This window comes from Periplaneta americana, chromosome 6, assembly GCF_040183065.1.
Source record: "Periplaneta americana isolate PAMFEO1 chromosome 6, P.americana_PAMFEO1_priV1, whole genome shotgun sequence".
Taxonomy (NCBI): Eukaryota; Metazoa; Arthropoda; class Insecta; order Blattodea; family Blattidae; genus Periplaneta; species Periplaneta americana.
In genome coordinates, this window is record NC_091122.1 from 161,739,399 (window position 1) to 161,762,323 (window position 22,925).

General features: G+C 35.8%; 1 protein-coding gene and 1 non-coding gene across 3 annotated transcripts in view; both read left to right on the top strand.

The window, feature by feature from the left end:
- dsb (debris buster) overlaps window positions 1-22,925 on the top strand; it is a 353,068-nt gene that overhangs the window by 289,481 nt on the left and 40,662 nt on the right. The gene's annotated exons all lie outside the window — the stretch shown is intronic.
- Window positions 6,154-6,226, top strand: TRNAH-GUG (transfer RNA histidin (anticodon GUG)). Its single transcript has one exon. It is a non-coding gene; the product is annotated as a tRNA-His (tRNA).

Below are 22,925 nucleotides of genomic sequence, written 5' to 3' on the forward strand. Positions count from 1 at the left end.
TTTCTATAATTTACTGAGTGGCTGCTATATATAACTACAAAACTTAAGTAAGATAATAATATTGTTATTAAAAATCAAATATTTTTATACTTATTAACCCAGTGGGGTTGGGTCTTTTTCATATACTTAATGGCGGTGTAGTGTAGATATTGATATGTGTCATTGTCTTCAGTATTGGCTCGAGAGAGCGCAAAAATTACAGTTCCTAAGGAAAGATCAAAAGGTATTACTTACTGATAAAATAAGAGGCCTAGAAAATTTTGTAGTCTCCAGATCATTTCAGCAAGATCTCTTAGTAGGATAAAATGATTTTACGCTCTACATTTCAAGTTCTACATGCAGCAGCTATACGAAAATGCTATTGTTCGAAAGCTTAGCAAACCTGACATTTTTTTAACTTTTGCCTACAATCCACAATGACCTGAAATAGTTACTGCTATCGTCCTGACATTGATACTTGCGTTTTCGCGTTGAAACTCAAAAACTGAAGTTGGATATGTTCAAGAAAAAGTATTTGGCCTAAAAAATCCACTCAGAGGGAGTATGTTTCATTATTATGGAAGCAAATAACTATCAAAAAGGCAAGTATTCTTCATTGAAAATAAATCTGAAAAATTTTTATTTGAACGTCTAACGAACTTAGTTTGCAGCAGTATTTGCTGCACAAGTCACTAGTATACTTATAATGTTAATAGCGATGAGTATACTGCCTGCCACCTAGCGGCAAAGTAACTTTGATTGATTAAGCAGTTTATGCAGCTATAGGATGCGATCCAGCAGACAGTGGTTGGAACGCTCTTTCTGTACTGCGCATGCTTATGATAGTTACTGACGGTTCCTGACTGTTGTTGGAACCAGCCTAAAACTGTATTATACTAGCTCTGCTTGTTTTTTAAACTTTTCCTCGATTTTGTAAAAAGCACTTCCCAATCTTGTATCGTAATATACTATTTCAGTATTCATAATGATAGAAAGATCACTTCTAGACATCCTATCCATCCACGTCTCTGAATAGCGATGTATCCGAATCTATTAGATTCTGTTCATACCCAGTACACAGAGTGAATAGTAATTAAACCGACAAACTCCGAGAGGTTGTATAGGACACCAAAACAAACGGTTTTCTCTAATGTCATATTTTCCTCCGAGGCTTTATTAAACCTGCAGAAGGCGTACTTATGCGTTCTTCAGTTCATGAACGACTCTACAAATTCACAATTTTTGTACGTCTTGATCCAGGACAGTGCTTTATTAAACCGGTCTGGTGGTTCGGATATTTGCTGCAGCAGGGGAAATAAACGATAATCTGAAGTCTTTCACCTCGTTAAACAATCCATGCCTTCCGATGTAACCTTTGTGTGCAGGTCAATGGAGGCATTTTTGAACATCTTTCGCAGTGATTTTGAAGTGTAAATGTTTTATAAGAGACTCAAGCAATAAAGCATGGGAATGGTTTGTGTTACATTAAGATCTAGTGTCCTTACCAAATGTAGGCCTACCTTACAGCACAATATGACATTGTTTGTATTTGTGTCCCATACAGCCTCCCGGAGTTTATCTATAATAATGTTGCAAGAGATCTGAGATTTGTTGATAAATCCACGAGCGAAGCGAGACCTCAGACCTCGAGTAACATTTATTAGGACTATTTCGTAAATAAAATAAAACTGTAAATAATATATCCCTAAAATTCGCTCACAAAATGTTAATAATTGTATATTTATGAATACTTAACCTATTCAGACATTGTGAAGTCGAAATAGATGAATAACGATTACTGCAATAAAGAAATCGATTATTATTCAGTAATGCCAATTGATGAAAGAGAAATATAGGTTTAAAAATGTTAATTACATGTACAGCGCTTTTCTCTTGTTATTATAACAAAAATACCTTTCATTATCTGCTAAAATAATCATTTAATTTGAACATTTTGTAGTATAATTACAAATAACCTGATTAATACATTAATTAAGTGATCAATTATTATGAAGGAGTGTCATTTTCTTTAGATACAATGGACATGGAATTAGAACATGAAGATGTAGATGTGGAAGTAGGATTTCGCACTTTATTTAGTACAATGGATTTATGCTCATCGATTTTCGTGGAAACAGTTGGCGACACTGACTAAACAAAACGACGACCTTCATTACTCTTCATTGGCCGAAAATTTAATGAAGTCATATAAACGAAATAGCCGGTTTAATTACTTTTTACTCTGTACATGAAGCAATATAATAATATATTCGACAATGAAATTATAATGTAGAATTATTATATTTTTATTATGTATTTATTAAATTGTTATACTCTTCAATAAGAATATTCTTAGTTGCAAAAGTCCTCATAAAATAAAATTATGACATCAAGTTTGTAAATATAATGTAAATTTGTGATGTGAATGCTTACCTATTTTCCCATACTTTCTAACCAACCCGTAGCTTCCTCAATGAAACTCAATCATAAATCAAGATGAAGCGTCATCCGTTTTCATTGCGTAACCAAGTTTTTCAAGTCCCATAGCTTATTAAGAGATATTTATCGACGTTTATATAGCTGACTGTCAAAGCGCGTGTTCGAAGAACGTGCTGGAGTCTGTTTTCCGTATAACTTAACTGCGTCAATATTACCGTGAAATACCGCAAAGCAAACTTTTCACAAGGTAGCAATTACATTTACGGATTCAATATTGAGGATACGTCAAAAATATGAAGCTCGGTCGGTTTGCAAAAAGTGAGAGTAAAAATTTATTATTATATCACAAAGGTTTACACATGAGTGGTGCTGTAATGGGCTTTCGCGAAGTCGGCAAACATTTCTACCATAGTTTCTCTTCCAGCTCCGGGACGATTTCCACATGAACTTCAATGCACTCAGCGCATGATGTGTGTTGTTGCACTTATTTCCATTTACAAATGGTTAGCATTATGCATTTTCTCTACCGGGTCTTCAAAGTTGCAAAACGATGTTAAAATCAGTTGAGTCCGAATAAATTTAAACATTTTAAATGAAAGAAACAAGAAGTTAACTTAAATCATATTGATGCTTTCACTCGCTAATGACGGTCGCTTCCAGGCAGAAATAGAACCGTAAACTTATATGTAGTTTTCTTCTGTTAGGGCGTAAGGGTTTGCGGAAGTAAGAGTATACTTTTTATACTCGTTCATTCAAGTAGAATATAAACATACATTTGATTAGATTACGTACAGTCGTTACATCTGCATGTCTACTATACTGTATAATATGTATAATAACCCGTGTTGAGAGAGAGAGAGAGAGAGAGAGTGTGTGTGTGTGTGTGTGTGTGTGTGTGTGTGTGTGTGTGTGTGTGTGTGTGTGTGTGTGTGTGTTGATTTTCCTGTGTACTGTGACTTCGCGTGTTTTTCTACTGTTCGTGTCTCGACTTTTCGAGTCTTTCTGTGATTGCGTGTCTTTCTCTGACTTTTCGTGTCTTACTATGATATTGCGTCTCTTTCTGTGACTTTTCGTCTGTTTCTCTGAATTTTCGTGTCTTTCTGTGCCTTTGTGTCTCTTTCTGTGACTTTTCGTGTCTTTCTGTGACTTTGCGTCTCTTTCTCTGACTTTTCGCGTTTTTCTGTGACTTTGTGTCTCTTTCTGTGACTTTTCGTGTCTTTCTGTGACTTTTCGTGTCTTTCTGTGCCTTTGTGTCTCTTTCTGTGGCTTTTCGTGTCTTTCTGTGACTTTGCGTCTCTTTCTCTGACTTTTCGCGTTTTTCTGTGACTTTGTGTCTCTTTCTGTGACTTTTCGTGTCTTTCTGTGACTTTTCGTGTCTTTCTGTGACTTTTCGTGTCTTTCTGTGACTTTGTGTCTCTTTCTGTGACTTTTCGTGTCTTTCTGTGATTGCGTCTCTTTCTCTGACTTTTCGTGTTTTTCTGTGACTTTTCGTGTTTTTCTGTGCCTTTGTGTCTCTTTCTCTGACTTTTCGTGTTTTTCTGTGACTTTTCGTGTCTTTCTATGACTGCGTCTCTTTCACTGACTTTTCGTGTCTTTCTGTGACTTTGCGTCTCTTTCTCTGACTTTTCGTGTCCTTCTGTGACTTTGCGTCTCTTTCTGTGACTTTTCGTCTCTTTCTGTGACTTTTCGTGTTTTTCTGTGACTGCGTGACTTTTCGTGTCTTTCCGTGTGACTTTTTCTGTCTTTCGGTGTTACTTTTCGTGTCTTTCTCGGTGTCTTTCCGTGACTTTGCGTGTCTTTATTTGTCTTTGCATGTCTTTCGGTGTGACTGCGTGTCTGTCTATGACTTTGCGTGTGTCTGAGACTTTGCGTATGTGTCCGTAACTTCGTGTGTCTGCCTGCAATTTTGCGTGTCTCTGTGTGACTTCGTGAGCCTGCAACATGCTGTGGCTTTTTCTCTTTTTTTACGTTTTCTGTGTTTATTATGTGTCTATCATATTATTATTTATTTTTATGAAATAATCCTACTCTAATAGAACTTTAACATAGGCCTGCAGCCTGATGTTTAGACAATTAAATTTAATAAAATATATTATTTATGTAGTAGGTACATACATTAGTTTAAAGTAATTTCTCAAGTTTTGCGATTCCTAGTAAAATACTCAAACTGTTGGAAGGATAAGAAACAGAACACACAAAACTTTTGGAGTAACTTATTCATAGATATTTGATCTATAAGCAACGTAAGGAATGTAGTATTTTACCAAAATTACTAGCTTATTCCTTATACCTGAATTTTATTATCTGTTGTTAGCTTATATAAATCCCAATTTGAAGCGGTAGTCAACAAAACATTGCTTTCTCGACTTCATAAAGTTTCTCATCATTTCTTGTGTCTTATGTGACATCGTTTTCTGTAGATACATAATTTCTGAACCTATATCTAACACTAATTCATAACGGAAAGTCATTCACAAATGAAGAATTGATAATATGACAATGGATCAATAAAATTGCATAATTATATTTCGAAAGAAATTCTACGTACCCGAGAAAACCTCCCTCAAAAATACTTCGCTTGTAACAGAATCCCAGTAGCTCTTATAAAAGTCGTGGGATGAGTTAAGGCTGGTCCACAATAAACCGGAAACGGAAACGACAACGAGAACGGAAATATTGTTAAATGTATTTAAATGTGAACATTCACAAATAACTTTCACGTTCTCGTTCCCGGGCTGCGGCAAGTTTCTCGTTAATTGTGCATGTTCACATTTAAATAAATTTATTCTAAAAATATTTCCGTTCTCGTTGTTTTCGTTTCTGGTTTATGGTGAACCAGCCTTTAAGGTTGGGAACCTTGTAAATTTGTGTTATTTACTGCCTACTGCATTGCAGGCAGTTTTGTGCATTTCATATTTAATCACAGTTTCTCAAGTTCGGAGACTCTTTGACTTGGTTTATTCAAATTTCCTTTGTTACGTCATGCATCATTTCGACCTGTAAACAGACTTCATTCTCCTGCACTAAACTTTGACTTCTTATGCATATCGCACGGTTGATATCTCCAAGGCCTTCTAAAATTTGTTCTTTTTTATGCATGGTCTCGTTTCCTCATTGCATAATGTTCTATAACTTATACTGCAAACATCCTCGGAATTATGTAATTCTTTGTCAGTACTGATGTTGTACATGTAACATTGCAATGTAATCGAGTAACATATTAAACCTCTTCAAATATCTCTTCAGATATTTGTATAACAGTGTACATTACCATTGTTTATCTTGCTAAGTTTTAATTTGAGTCACTTGTGTAATCTTTTTAAGGTTGCATTTCATGCATGACTATGTGTAAATATTTGTAATACCGTGTAGAATTTCAACGTTAAACATTTTATTTTAGTATTTAACTTGTATCTTTGCTTAGAAATATTAAGAATACTACAGGGTGGGCCAAAGAAACGGGAGGTTTTTAAATAGTGAAATGAAACTTCAGATATTGTATTTTTTGTTTATTTATTTATTTTATGTTACTTTAACTTAGGCAACCATATCGCGACAATACATAAACAATTCTTACAGTTTACAAAGAGTTTACTGTATTACAATAATCATTTTAGATACATTTGTAAATGTTTATAGCTTTCAGAAATTTAATTAAGTTTGAACTGAATGATGGGTTGAATAATTGAGGTCTGTGGATATAGAGGGAAAAATTGGATCGGTGTAGGGTAGAGTTCCCGGGTAGCTCAGTTGGTAGAGCGTTGGTACGTGAAACCAAAGGTCCCGGGTTCGATGCCCGGCTCCAGAACAATTTTTCCCTCGAAATTATTCAAATCAACTTTACAGGGAGTTATACCTGAAGTCTTGATTTGAATGATGGGTTGTTTAGCACTGTTGCTAAGTCTGTTGGTATAGGTCGCGCCAGGGATTTTGGCAGATGGATTTTCTTAATGTGAAGTGGAGATCGAGTTCCTCACTGCTGCAAGATCGGCTGTTATCTCTGTCGCAGTGGAATGGGTAGGACATAAGAGTAAACATGCATGCCCGAGTATTTATGCACTCTGGACAGTCACCTCAAAAAACTAAACAAGTATTACAGTAGTCCAGTGATGTCAAAGAAAGAGAGCATAACGGACGTTCGATTCCTTCCCGTGCTTAAGTGCTGGAGTGGGATGCCGTAAACACAGATAAGAGCAAGACACAGGGGCGGACAAAGTGAATTATTTTCACACGCCTAGACTTGAACGGAGCAGTATATACCGCACGCACTGGAGATAAGCGAGCGTTGGGCGTCACTTTACTCCTGTGTTTATGAAAACTTGTGATAAAGCTAGCCCAGCTATGCGCTACATGTAGGCGACGTATTGTAAAATCATTGCGAACGGAAGACAGTTACATTTATTAAAGGTATTCTTTGAGTAGGACTGTACCGTGGTGTGTTTCATAATAAGGATAATTGATATGAGCTGCTGTTACGAAAATATGAACGACTCAGAATGTTATCGCATCTCATTCTTGCAGCTTACACAAACAATATTGGCTCGCCTACTGGAAATGTCATCGAGGTCATCTGCCAAAATCGGTGCCTCCGACTTTTAATGGAATTGATCTCGATGAAGGTGATATAGTGGACATTCAGAAATTAAATGGCGCACAAAGATCCTACTATGGCAATTGGTGCATGTTGGAGGAAGCGTTCTGTCTAGAACATAAGAATGTGTAATTTTGGTGTGGCCAACTTTCAGTCTGGTGATTATAACTTGATCTTGACGTTTAAGATTCTGTAGTGGATATTTCATTCTAGAATGTTTTACTACTTCATGAAGTTTGCTGGATGATGACTCTGTGCATAATGTTTGCCAATGGTTGTGCAGTTTCTGGATATGTATTTAATGGCGTCTGTATGTGGGATAGACGTTAAAATATGCCATGGAAGTCGTGTAGCTACTTTTGCTGCAGATATTGTATTAAATTAACTCTTATAACATGAAAATATGAAATATAGTATTCATTTGCGTATAACCACTACTTTCTGTGGCATTTTCCTCCGTCTTTTTTCCTCAAAACTACGTTTTGTAATCTTCAATGTTCCTTTTCTCAGAAATTACAAGTCCAATTTCACCCAAATTTTGCACAGATGCTTATTATACTGTATTATATCAAGTAACGAAAAATCATATTGTTGGGTCTTAGGCTCATTCATAATGCACGTTAAATAATCTAAAAACGTATTTTTTTTCTATTGGAAATGTTGAACATTACAAATATTTATATGGTGATAGTGAAGATATGAAGTTTGATCTTAAATTCATTCCATATGTATCTCATGTGTGACATGACAGATGCCCAGACTGTTATCCCATTCTCTCCAAACCCTCTAAAGCATGTCTTGTGTGATGTTCCTGATGGCCGTAATAGGTAATAGCTTACAGCTGTAAAATTTTTGAAAATATTCAACATTTTTTTCCCCCTTTATTATTGTATCTTGTACAATAATGAAAATTGGTATGTGTAAAACACTGTCTGACATATGAAAAAATATTTTTACGATTTAAACATAATTATATATATATTTTTTTTTTCAAAATTCAAAATATGGCAGTTCACTCTACAGTGATGAAGTTTTCCCACATAACTCATAAACTTGTTAACTTTTTCATGTTCTCTTTCTTTTATTTTATTGCTGAAACTCGTGTTTACAATATCATGCTCTTTAATCTACATTCCTTAAAAAATAACTTTTTTTTATTTTGTGTTAGAAGGAAGTACTGATATTTGACCATTTTTTTAATGAATTGATTTTTATCAGACAACCTATCAAAGATAGAGAAGTGATATTGCATCATATTGTAGATATGATATGCATAAGTACAAACACAAAAATTTCATCTCAGAATGTTGGATAGTTTTTTAGTTATGTGGGAAATGCTTCGTCACTGTACAGTGAATGGAATTTTGAAAAAAAAAAAAATTAAATAATTTTTTTAAATCATAAAAATATTTTTTTCATATAGTAGAACAGTTTTTTACACAACTTAATTTCCATTAGTGTACAAGACATAGTAGCCTAATGGAGGAAAAAAATGTTGAATATTTCCAAAATTTTACTGTTGTAAGCTATACATAACCCCTTAATAAGCCTTCTCAAATCCGGCAACGTCGTTGGAGGTGGGGAGAAATAATAATTATCCTTGAAGAAACTCCACAAAAAGAAATCACACTGTGATATCCGGTGAACGGGGTGGCCATGTGTAGAAAGTGTTTTCTGTTGTCAACTGGGTCTATGCAACTGATTTCTGAAGGCTCCGTATGAAACTCACTTTGTATCGACCGTTGGTAGGGCAGCCATTTTCACAACAATGATGTACACGTTTGCGAATGAAACTCAGATGGCAGTGTAAAGTAATTACTAAGCACATCAACACGAACATACCAATAACGATATCCATAATCTTGAATCTAAAATAATTGTAAATGACGTGTTAAAAACTGAAATTAAGTATGTTACAAGGAAGTTTAGACTGAGAGAGGATAACAAAGAAAGTTAACGTATTATAGAATTGTACAGCAAAGTATCTAAAGCCAACGCCTGGATTTTTAATAAGTCTGGACTATCTACATCTGCATGGGTAACCTGCCTCAAAATGAATGCCAATTTAGCAGCAGTTAGAGGAGTACCTGGTCGCTCTTTGGACGGATCCCGGTGCAGACATGGCTGCCCGGAGACTGAGACCCTTGCCCACGTCCAAGGTCAGTGTAACAGAGGTTTACTCCTCCGAAATGCCAGACACCATCATGTTCGATCCTTAATTGCAACTGCTTTAAGAAAAAAGTCTTGGATAGTAGAAGAGGAAGTTTTTTGCCTTGCTACTAATGGCTCCTCTAGACGTATTGACATCATAGCGTATTCCCAGACTACCAAGAAAGGATATATAATTGATCCTACCATAAGGATTGAAACGGGGAGTAGCCAGCCGGAGGATCTCAATAAAGAAAAGATCAACATTTATCTGCCAACAGTTGATTACTTCAAAGCAAAATACCAGCTTGAAGACATTGAAGTGATTGGTCTTCTTATTGGAGCTCGTGGTGTGATTCCCAAGTTCTTTGAAAGCTTCAGGAAGGCTTTTGAACTATCACAGACACTTACTGCTGACATCATTACTTCAGTTTTGAAACGTTCTTGCCAAATTCTGAGTCATCATATTCACTCTGTTTAATTTTTTTCTTCTCTATTTTTATTTTAATTTTCTTTCTACAAAATTTATGTAAACATTTAATATTGTAAAATTCGTGTAGAAGAATATACTGAGTCCTTCTGGGCTACCTCCAATGGGACACAGTTATTATTATTATTATTATTATTATTATTATTATTATTATTATTATTATTATTATTATTATTATTATTATTGTTATTATTATTATTATTATATTATTATTGAATTTACGCAAGTAAGATCAAATCCAACAGTGTTCATAAATGAGATATTAAGCATACAAAGAAATAATTTATTACAGTTGTAATAAATGTTCATACAACTGTAATAAATTATTTCTTTGTATGCTTATTATTATTATTATTATTATTATTATTATTATTATTATTATTATTATTATTATTATTATTATTATATGTTTGAAACAACAGCACACCCACAACTCCTTTTGTTACTGATTGACAAGGTTCGCCCTAGCATTTAAATTCAACGACGGAAGTTCCCGCCTGTATGAAAACCGAATGTAGTAAGTAGTTTAACATGACAATTAAAACTCATATTTGACATAACGTGGGACATTTACGATCTGTTTCTATACAAACATAAGCTAAATCGTCACTTTCTCAACTACAGTGATAATGCAAGAACTGTAAGTAGGTGAATAGGAAGATTTGTAAAGAAGCGAGAGTTTGCTCTTTTAATATTTCTGCATTGTCGTCCTCGACCATGTATGCCATTATGTCAGACACTCGAGGAGTAGCATATGTTTTTAAGGATAATAAAAAGTGACGGGGGACTTTAGGAAATCCCTATGATTGCGTGTAACGTCTATACAGGGATTAGGGTAGTGGAATTGGGATAAATGACTCCAATTTGCTGTAAGATTTAAATGTCTTTGTCGTTTACATCTAGATGCATTGTATGCTCCTAGCTAGTTTACTTCGCCCGCATTATTGCCTTTTTACCTCTGGAAGTATACATTTTTTACGCTGTAGTATTGTGCTATCTAGTTCACAACAATAGAATCAGTCTCAACAATAGTACACAGCCTTCGGATTTCACCCAAAAGATTATTTTTCTTCCTATAACCATAGTTTTCGTCATCCCATACTGCTCACAGCTGTCATTTAACTCCAATTGCATATCCCTTAGTATCATCTCCTCTTCTGCTAATAACGCCATATCATCAGCAAATCGCATGCACTTTATTCTTCTGTCCCCTACTATCACTCCTCCCATTTCTGAAACCAGTTTTTTTACTAAAGCCTACAAGTATGAAAAAATATTGAATCATTTTTACACTGGACATTTATGTAATCAAATTAGTGGACATTGAGTAAATTGAACATAATTTTCAATGGACATATAATTGAGTGGAATTAATATACAGGGTGATTCACGAGGAAGGGTAAAAAAATTTGGGATGTGAATTCTGAAGTCATTCTGAGTGAAAAAGTTCATATGAATATAGGTCCGTTTTCGAACGGTTACGGAGATATGGCTCTTTGATTTCACAAAAACTTCTGAGATTCCATTGTACTAACTCGCATTTAGAGACAGATAACGGACAAATTTAAAGTTTATATTCACGTATGCATACATACGTAATATTCTAGAAGTCGGGGTCGATGTTTTCGCACATTTTCAAAAGTACCTCCTTCTGCTTCAATGCACCGTTGCGTTCGGGCGTGAATCGCGCTCATCGCTCGGGAGAGTTGCAAGTGGTTGTCTTTATGCCGCATCCAAAATACGGTCGATTAGCGCCTCTCTCGTTTCCCCGTTCCTTTGCTATACCAAGTCTTTCATCCAACCCCATAGACATTAAATACTTTTCGATATGGTACCTTTCTGTTCGGAAAGCGTCGTTCATATTCAGCGACGGCACGCAAGGAACTTCCATCACACAAACCATAAATACACACAATATCGGCGTATTCTGTAGTAGAAAATTTATAAGGCATGTTGAAAAACACAACTTCACACTTCCGATAACTGTACCTGTATAACTACTGTACTGGAGGTAGCTGACTGAAATGCTGTGAACCGATAAGTGATAGCGTATTTGTTGTGACATTTGTAATGCCCCACCACCCGGTTTGTTTCTCTTCTCTTTTCTACATCGCTCACAATGAGATTCCAATGTTATGTCATTCATCGGTGACCTTGTCTCACGTCACCAGCATTGGTAACGTCTGATTCACATTGGGCCGAAACGTTTTACCAAAAAAAAAATGAATCTAGCTCCGCCATCGTTCGAAAACGGACCTATGTTCATATGAAATTTTTCACTCAAAATGGTCTAAGATATCGTATCCTAATTTTTTTACCTTTCCTCGTGAATCACCCTGTAGTGTGAACATTTTCATGTATTTTCCTGTATAGGGGACATTTTTGTATTGGACATTCTAACCTCCAACAGAAATAACAATCAAAATACAGTAGCGTGCAAATTAATCCGAACAACGTAATTACTTATGCAAAAACACTCAAACGGGATAAAAATAAAAGGATCTAAGACATACCTCAGTAATCTATGTGGCCTCCCTTGTTCCTAATAACAGCTCTGAGATGATTTGGCATGGATTCCACTAATTTCCCACAAATATTCATTTCTTCATCGCGAAACCATACACCAATGAGGGCAGAAATCATCTTCTCCTTTGTAGAACAATCCATTTTTTGCATTCTTCTTTTGCAAATTGACCACAAGTTCTCAATGGGGTTGATGTCGGGTGAGTTGCCTGGCCAGGGGAGTACCTGAATATTCTTCTTGTTGAAGAATTCTGTAGTTTTTCGAGACGTATGGCATGGTGCCAGGTCTTGTTGGAACACACCTCTGCCATCCGGAAATGATTTTTGCAGCTGGGGTACGATTCTGGTTTCCAATAAGTGAATATATTTGTCAGAATTCATCATTCCCTTGATAGGTATTAATGCTCCAGGCCCTTCATGTGTAAAATAACCCCAAAACATTACTTTAGGGGGGTATTTGGGTGCTTGTTGGAGATGAGCTGCTGTTACTTTTTCGGATCCTTTCCGTACGTAAGAAACACTGTGGCCGTGGACCTCGAAATGAGACTCATCGGAAAAAAGTACATTCTTCCAGTCATTCACTGTCCATTGTTGATGTAATTTTGCCCACATTAAGCGTTTTTTGCACAAAACAGGGGTTAGCAGTTGCTTCTTAATAGGCTTACGAGCCTTTCGTCCAGCTTCCAAAAGCCTACGCCGCACTGTTGTGACGTGAATATTCGCCCCAGTGGTAGCCATTAACTCGCGGGTTAAGTCGACAGCAGTTAGTCTAGGATTTAATTTACTTTTCCTGACAATTAAACGATCATCTGCAGGTGAAGTCTTCCTTTTCCGGCCACAGTTTCCTTTTTTCGGGGTGTGATGGATCCAGTCTCCCTGTCTCGTTTTATGATCGAATTAACAGTAGCCAAACCGATGTGACATTCTGCAGCAATTTGCCTCTGTGTCATAGAAGAATGCTCTGCTAATGTTATAATTTTAGACCGTTTTCGTGGAGTTGTATCCATTTGTGAAGACGACAGAATGTACACAGGATTGAAGTATTAAGTCTTCAACACAGCTGAAATGCTTATAAGTACAAAACGACAGGCAAAATGTCACATATTATAAAAAAAATAATGACAGACCTTCAACAATGGAATTACACGTACTACAGATGTCAATTAAAGCGGTATGAGCAGCTGTGAGGCGAACAATGACAGAAAATGTAAAAATATGTCGTGTTCGGATTAATTTGCACGCTACTGTATATAAACTCAAAGGATGAAAATTATGTTGTGGATCTGAGAGATAATAATAAAAATAAACGGTCATCTTTGCAAAATTCTCGAAGTAAATACGAAAGATAGCGAAATCAAAATGTACTGATCTCACGAAACGGAATATCACTCTTCCATATAAAGACGGTGCTCCCATTCAATACATCCAATGGATTCCTGACGTAAATGCATAGTAGGAGTAACAATAAATCAAATTCAATTCGCTACTGTCTTCGAGACTCACGTAAGTTGACCGCAAGGTATTACAAAGTTCTTCTTGTACCTTGACCGTTTGATGAGTACAACAATAAAACAAATTATAGGTCGTTATATATGCCACATAAAATTGTTTTATAGCTATTCTAGTAGGTTTATGTATCGTGATGAAATATTACTGGTAGTAATGACAATGCATCTTACTCTGAAGGAAGGGACTGGATTCAGATATTGCCTACAAGTTGCAACCTCTCACAAATACGTATACAATGACTTCACATGCGCTGTTCCAGATATTAAGACACAAATAAAACTGGTTAACGAGTCACAAATGACAGGTTATTATTGCAGAACAATAACACATCAGAAATAAAATATTTTTCTGCTCTGTAGAAGAGAACGTATAAGTAATTTGTTACAAGTATGTTACAACATTATTTATTGGCTGTTAATCCGTCAGAGTGAGTAATCGTTTAAAGGAAAAACCCGAAGTTCACAGAATTCAATGCGAACTGAGGAATTGAGGTTAAGTTTTGAATACAGTGTTACTATAAATGATCTTTCCGATTACAAACTTGAATAACTATCGTTAGGAGATACTTAGAAACATAATATTGGTATCAATGGAAAGAGAAACTCAAATATTTTTTGTTATGTTAGTAAACCTGTCGCATATTTATTAATTTCGTTGTTAGGAGATGATATAACAGAAAATGGCTGCAAACGAAGACAGGAGGGCATTTTGTGTGCTAGATTATCACATATCCCAGTCTGTTGTCACTATACAACGCAATTTTAGAAGAAAATTTGGTGTTGATCCACCCAGTGGGCCCAGTATCCGTAAGTGGTACGCTGACTTCAAAACGAGGAGATGCATCTGTAAGCGGAAGTCAACAGGTCGTCCGTCAGTAAGTGAGGCAAATGTGGAGCGTGTGAGAAAGAGTTTCATACGAAATCCACCGTAAAAGCCAGTAGAGAATTAAACATCCTCCAACAAATGTGTAGAAGATTTTACGGAAACGTTTGAAGTTCCATCCATACCGTCTGCTCTGAAACCAGACGACAAATCCAAGCGACAGTCTTTCTGTGAGGAGATGCAACTCAAAATTGAATACACGACTTTCAAAGAGATGGATTGGACGTACTAACCGTGAAGATTTAGAATTTTTTCATTGGCCTCCATGTTCCCCCGACCTCACACCTTGTGATTTTTTTCTGTGGGGTTTTATAAAACAGCAAGTGTATCATTACCACCTACCACTGAGGATCTTCGTGTTCGCATCACAGAGGCCATTGTACTGGTGGATGATCGAATGCTACAACGTGTATGGCAGTAAATTGACTACAGACTTGATGTGCGTCGTGTGACACAAGGAGCTCACATTGAGCACATGTGACTTACTTACGGTTGTGAGCCTGATGTTTCTCTTTCTGTTTCATGTTTTCCAGTGAAAAAAAAATTGTTGGAATTTCTGTTTCTGTTGATACCAATGTCATGTTTTCTAATTTTTACTGCTTTAAGAGTAGCATATGTGATTTAACCGAATGGATAACAAAAATATTTGAGTTTCTCTTTCCATTGATAGCAGTATCATGTTTCTAAGTGTCTCCTAACAATAGTTATTCAAGATTGTAATCGGAAAGATCATTAATAGTAACATTGTATTATTATATGTAAAATATTATAAGTTATGAAATCTCTTTGCTGCTGATTTGACACTACATCAACACTACACGCTCTGCTACATATAATTTCCCAGTTAAATACAAATATATAAAATTTTAGATCAATCTTTAAATTGTCTAAATAAGAAAATTTCTATGCAGACCGGGGAAAAACGAGCGTTGAGGTAGTTCCCGTGATTTTAAAAATAAAAATGGCTTAATTTGCAAGGGATTTCTTGTAGAAATGGATTTCAAAGTTAAGGATTACAGTGAAATATTTCAAGCAAAGGAACTTGTTCGGAAATGTAATAAAGCATAAGTAATCACTTTGTGATTCAAGACGATGCCATGTTCCGTAGGACCCCAGACATTTAGTCACTCGTAATGAGTGCACCTCTGCACTTGTGAATGGACATTGTGTCTATGTCACACATACTGTGACACGGTATACGAGGGTAGGCCAACAAAGGGGAACACAGTAGGTAGAACTTAAATGAGAGGGATTCAATCCGACATCGGAACTTGAATCCAGTGTGACTTAGTGGTTAAAACGCCAGCACGTTAAGCTGGAAATCCGGGTTCGAGTCCCGGTGCCGGAGAGAATTTTTCTCCGTTCTACCCATTCTTAATCATTCCATATAAAGCTCTTCCACAAAAATCGATTTTTATCGTGACATTACAAAAGAGTAAAAACTTTTTATTATGTGACAATAATCCCTTTTGCTTCCTGTGTTAAAAACCTTGGAGTTTACTTTGATACGCATTTAAACTGGAATAAGCAAGTAACCCATATTACCAAAAAAGTGCTTTCTATACTACATTCCTTAAACAGCATTCGAAAATTCCTCTCGCTATCACTCAAGAAAATACTAGTGAAAACACTAGTAATGCCAAACTTCGATTATTGAGATTTTCTACTGACTGACCTCAATGTCAACCAGTCGCAAAAATTACATCGTGTTCATAATTCTTGTGTTCGCTTCGTCTGCGATATCCGTCGCTTTGACCACATTACCCCATCCTTCCAAACTCTAAACTGGCTACGGCTTAACGAACGTAGAAATTTTCATTCTCTTGTTCTCCTTTACCAAGTCCTTCACACTTCTACACCTACCTACCTTGCCTCCCGTTTCAGTTACCTGTCATCATATCATAATCTCTTCACACGCACGTAAAATAGCCCATACTAGCCATACTAACACATAAGACATCATCGTATTCATCATCATACACAATCTCGCTCTCGTGCTTGTGGAATACCCTACCCAGTGACATCAGAGACTCTCGGAATTTAGTAGCGTTCAAAAACAAACTTATTAAGCATTTTCTTACTGCGTAGAGTAGGTTTAATTTTTACTTAATTTAAAAAAAAATGTTTCTCTCTTCGTAACTTTTACAATAAACTGTCTAGCTTTTATTAATCAGTTAATCTTTTAGTACTTTGATTTTTATTGTATTTGTAAATTTAATATTGATTATAATTATAATTGTAATTGTATTCTTAATATTGTAGTTGTAATCTCCTGGTAGAGGGGAAGAGAAGGCCTGATGACCTTATCTCTACCAGGTTAAATAAATAAAATAAATAAAAATTATACTGAAAGTGAAAAGATACGACAGCAAGAGTCCGTTACGGTATTCATACCGGTAACCTTCTAAATGGATGACACATACACAAAATGTTTTATAATAGACTCTTAAGACACAAGGATTTCACTTTATCTTACAAAATCCAGAAGAAGAATTCATTTTTTTTTTTTTGCAGAGTCACTGGTCAGCTGTCGCATGCAGACTGTTACCCTGCGCCTTCCTACGTTGCCATATTGCTTGTACCCAGCTTAACAGACTTGCCCAAGTCAAAATTTAGACTGACATAATGGACGTTATAAAAGTCTCTAAATACGCGTCATTTTTTTTTTCCTTGGCCACACTTGCAATTCGCATGTGATGTCATTTTTTAATAAAACTGAAATTGAATGCACTTATAAGGCAACCGTTAGCCAAGTCGGCTTGCAATACGATGCTGTCATACTTTTCGTCGCGGCAATATTGTGGTTTAACGATACTCAGATCTCAAGGTCAAGTTCAACGTTCACATCACGCTCGAAATTACAGCTTTCCTGGATGTTTGGATGTAACTCTAGCTATTGAGAGGTGCAAGGTACGATGTACTAGCATTCCTTTGTATTTATTATTTGTTTTATTTACGTATTTAAAGATAAAACAAACCTTGAAAACACTCGCACATTCAAGTATTTCCTACTCCACACAAGCGATAAGAGATAGAATGCTGGACAAGTCATAGTTCCACTTTCGAAAGAAAGAAAGAAATAGAAAGGGATAAAGAAAGAGAAAGAAGAAAGAAAGAGAAAGATAGAAAGAAAGAAATAAAGAAAAAGGGAGAAAGACAGACAGAAAGAAAGAGAAAGGAAGAAAGAAAGAAAGACAAAGAAAGAAAAAAAAGAGAAAGGGAGAAAGAAAAAGGAACGAAAGAAAGAAAGAGAAACTTGAAAGACAGAAAGAACTAAAGAAGGAAAGAAAAAGAGGAAGTGATGTAACAAATATAACGAAAATAATATAGATATTTAGTGCATTACAATACTTTCTCTTGTGTACTAGCATAATAATAAATTAAGAATATAGTTTTCTAATTATTTTGGGCAGATACTTTCAGACGTTGAACTATAACTATTTAATTCTCTTCCGTATAATATGTGTTGTTGTAGCAATTGTATCATTGACGCGGGCATGAACTGTAAACGCATTCGTGACTTCCTCACGTCAGTTTACTTCCAGAATTCAACCTTGAGTAAGTCAACAACCATGGAGGAAATGAAGTGGAGGTTGAGGTCAGCAATTCCGTACTCACTTGCTTGAAACAATGCATCCCGTACCGCTAAATTGCTTCTCTTTTTCTGAAAGTGACACGTACAAACTAAAATAATCCCTTGATGACTCTATTAACATTTATTTCCGTAGTAACATGTAGCACTAAGTTACTCAACCAAAAGTGACATGGGGTTTCATCGAATTCCTGTAATTGCGTGAAACGTTTACGCTGTTTATTATTGTTGTTGTGAGCATGGTTTGGAATATTTGGGATTTACTATAAGTAATAACATTAGCTGCTCCTAGGAGGTCAGAAAGAGGATAGCAATGGCAAAGGAAGCATTTTATTAGAAAAAAGGATAATCTTTTGCTGCCCTCTGGAGAAAGAACTAAGGAAAAGACTAGCGAAGTGCTTTGTATGGAGCAGAAACGTGAACATTACGACGAAGTGAAGAGAAGCCAATAGAAGCATTTGAAATGTGGATATGGAGAAGAATGGAGCTTGTGAAATGGATAGGCAGAATAAGAAATGAAGGTGTGTCGGAAAGAGTGGGTGAAGAAAGAATAATGCTGAAACTAATCTGGAAGAGAAAAAGGAATTGGTTGGGTCACTGGCTGAGAAGAAACTGTGTGCTGAAGGGTGCACTTGTAGCAATGGTAAACGGGATAAGGGTTCGAGGCAGAAGAAGATATCAGATGATAGACGACATTAAGGTATAGGCCATTTATTTATTTATTTATTTATTTATTTATTTATTTATTTATTTATTTATTTATTTATTTATTTATTTATTTATTTATGTCTATAACAGGGCAAAGCCCCAATTACAATAGACACTACAGATATTTGTTTAAAAAGCATATAGTTGCATATAACATGAAAAAAAGATAAAACAGATACAAATACAAGATTCAAGTGTAATTACAAATTAAAAATTAAATATGAAAAAAAAAAAACAAATAGATACTACCTAAATAAAAGACACAGATATAGTATATAAATGAAAAATACCAAATAAAAATAAATTAGAAAGAGTTAAGTATAGATATCATAGCCAAAAATGTAAAATGTAGCTATAATTTGCAAATTACATAGTAAATATAACACTATGTTAATAAATTCAGTATACAGTATTATATAGTAGGCCTAATAGGCTTAATTTATTTATTTAAGGAATTATGAACCATATGAGTTGACAAATAAGAAGGCATAAAATAGGAAAGATTAGAGAATGCTGGGTTTGCAGTGAAAGAAATGCCCTTAGACAGAAAATTATGAATGAATGAAAGTCAGGACTGTTACTGGACAGAAACCTGAACATAGTGTTTCAACGTTACATTGTTGACAAAGTAACCCCATCTATGAACCCAACCAGAAAGCACTGGCAGTTTTTTAAGAGTTAACAATAAACTTAAAAAAAAATTAGTCACATTCTTGACAAGTAACGCCATCTGTTAGCTAAACCAGGAAGCACTAATGTATGTTAGTTAACGACGCATGTTGTTTCAAATTGTAATTAATAATAATAATAATAATAATAATAATAATAATAATGATAATAATGATGATGATGATGATGATGATGATGATAATAATTACTTACTTACTTACTTGCTTTTAAGGAACCCGGAGGTTCATTGCCGCCCTCACATATGCCCGCCATTGGTCCCTATCCTGAGCAAGATTAATCCATTCTCTATCATCATATCCCACTTCCCTCAAATCCATTTCAATATTATCCTCCCATCTACGTCTCGGCCTCCCTAAAGGTCTTTTTCCCTCCGGCCTCCCAACTAACACTCTATATGCATTTCTGGATTCGCCCGTACATGCTACATGCCCTGCCCATCTCAAACGTCTGGATTTAATGTTCCTAATTATGTCAGGTGAAGAATATAATGTGTGTAGTTCTGTGTTGTGTAACATTCTCCATTCTCCTGTAACTTCATCCCTCTTAGCTCCAAATATTTTCCTAAGCACCTTATTCTCAAACACCCTTCACCTATGTTCCTCTCTCAAAGTGAGAGTCCAAGTTTCACAACCATAAAGAACAACCGGTAATATAACTGTTTTATAAATTCTAACTTTCAGATTTTTTGACAGCAGACTGGATGATAAAAGCTTCTCAACCGAATAATAACAGACATTTCCCATATTTATTCTGTGTTTAATTTCCTCCCGAGTATCATTTATATTTGTTACTGTTGCTCCAAGATATTTGAACTTCTCCACCTCTTCAAAAGATAAATTTCCAATTTTTATTTTTGCATTTCGTACAATATTCCCGTCACGAGTCATAATCATATACTTTGTCTTTTCGGGATTTAAATAATAATAATAATAATAATAATAATAATAATAATAATAATAATAATAATAATAATAAAACAATGTCATTCCAGTAATTTCGGTGTCCATTTGTGTAGTAATAAAAATGTCTTTAAAAAACCTCTGCTATCCTGACAGCAACAAAGAAGTCCACACACGTATATCATTAACAGCACGCAACGCAGTAATTATATTCATGGACACCAAGTATGTCGTAGTGAAATCCATGAAGCTGGTCCATACACATTTCAGCGGACCAGTAATTACAGTAGGTTTGTGGGTGACCCTCCACAACATAATATTACGTGGTTGTCTGCACTCTGATTGCCTTCTAAATTATCACGTGTTGTAAGTGAGAGAATCAGAAACTCCCTGTGTTGAATGTATTAGTTGCGTTTATTAGACAAAATTAGGTTCTTAAAGTGATAATTTTGTATGCAATAAGTTAATTTATTTGCTTTACTATGGCCACTAAATCATCATTACGTAAAGAACACCATAATCTCGTACTCAGATTTCGTTTTTCATTGTTCATTTCTTTCTTCTGCGCTCTCCTTGATATTCTTTCTTTTTAATTGTTTTCTCTTCCCATTGTCTTCTTTCTCCTTTCCATCCTTCTATACTTCACTGCGCTTCTTATCTTGTACATAGTATCTTTCTTCATATCATTTTTCTTCTTTTCTTCTTATTTGTTTTCTTCCTTGTTATCCATTACCTTCTCGTTACTTCTTCTTTCTTCTCCAATTCCTTGTTCTTCATATTTCCACTTCATTCCATTTTTTTACATCCCTCTTATACTAATTTTCATATCAGAGCTCCATATTATATTCCCTCCTTTTTCTTTAAGTCTTCCTTTTTTTTTTCTTTACGTAGGTACTCCTTTCTCTTTAGGTATCTCTTTTTTTCCTTGCGTATCCCTCATTGTTCTTTACGTATTCTATTTATGTTCTAGTTTTTTTAACATCTCTTTCTTTTTACATCCCTTCTTTCTTTGTGTCTCTCTTTCTGTTCTATCCGTCTTTTCTATTGTTCTGCACGTCTCTCTTTTTGTTCTATGCATCTCTCGTTTTCTTCGGTACGTCTCTCGTTTTCTTCTGTACGTCTCTCTTTTTTGTTCTGTATGTCTCTCTTTTTGTTCTGTACGTCTCCCTTTTTGTTCTGTGCGTCTCCCTTTTTCTTCTGTGCGTCTTTCTTTTTCTTCTATGCATCTCTCGTTTTCTTCTGTGCGTCTCTCGTTTTCTTCTGTACGTCTCTCGTTTTCTTCTGTACGTCTCTCTTTTTGTTCTGTACGTCTCCCTTTTTGTTCTGTACGTCTCCCTTTTTGTTCTGTACGTCTCCCTTTTGGTTCCGTACGTCTCCCTTTTTGTTCTGTACGTCTCCCTTTTTGTTCTGTACGTCTCCCTTTTTGTTCTGTACGTCTCCCTTTTTGTTCTGTACGTCTCCCTTTTTGTTCTGTACGTCTCCCTTTTTGTTCTGTACGTCTCCCTTTTTGTTCTGTACGTCTCCCTTTTTGTTCTGTACGTCTCCCTTTTTGTTCTGTACGTCTCCCTTTTTGTTCTGTACGTCTCCCTTTTTGTTCTGTACGTCTCCCTTTTTGTTCTGTACGTCTCCCTTTTGGTTCCGTACGTCTCCCTTTTTGTTCTGTACGTCTCCCTTTTTGTTCTGTACGTCTCCCTTTTTGTTCTGTACGTCTCCCTTTTTGTTCTGTACGTCTCCCTTTTTGTTCTGTACGTCTCCCTTTTGGTTCCGTACGTCTCCCTTTTTGTTCTGTACGTCTCCCTTTTTGTTCTGTACGTCTCCCTTTTTGTTCTGTACGTCTCCCTTTTTGTTCTGTACGTCTCCCTTTTTGTTCTGTACGTCTCCCTTTTTGTTCTGTACGTCTCCCTTTTTGTTCTGTACGTCTCCCTTTTTGTTCTGTACGTCTCCCTTTTGGTTCCGTACGTCTCCCTTTTTGTTCTGTACGTCTCCCTTTTTGTTCTGTACGTCTCCCTTTTTGTTCTGTACGTCTCCCTTTTTGTTCTGTACGTCTCCCTTTTTGTTCTGTACGTCTCCCTTTTTGTTCTGTACGTCTCCCTTTTTGTTCTGTACGTCTCCCTTTTTGTTCTGTACGTCTCTCTTTTTGTTCTATAAGTCTCTCTTTTGTTCTGTTCGTCTCTCTTTTGTTCTGTACGTCTCGCTTGTGTTCTAAACGCCTCTCTTTTTGTTATGTAGGCTACGTCTCTCTTGTGTTCTGTTCGTCTCTATGTTTGTTCTCTACGTCTCTCTTTTTGTTCTCTACGTCTTTCTTTCTGTTCTGTTCGTTTCTCTTTTTGCTCTGTACGTCTCTCCTCACCTCTGATTAAGATTCTAGCTGATATGTACAGGTACGGAATTAAAGTTTGGAGCGAGTCTTGATGGGAATCCACCTGTATGTAGACAACAATTTCACACGACCATCCACAAGCAGCATAATATACA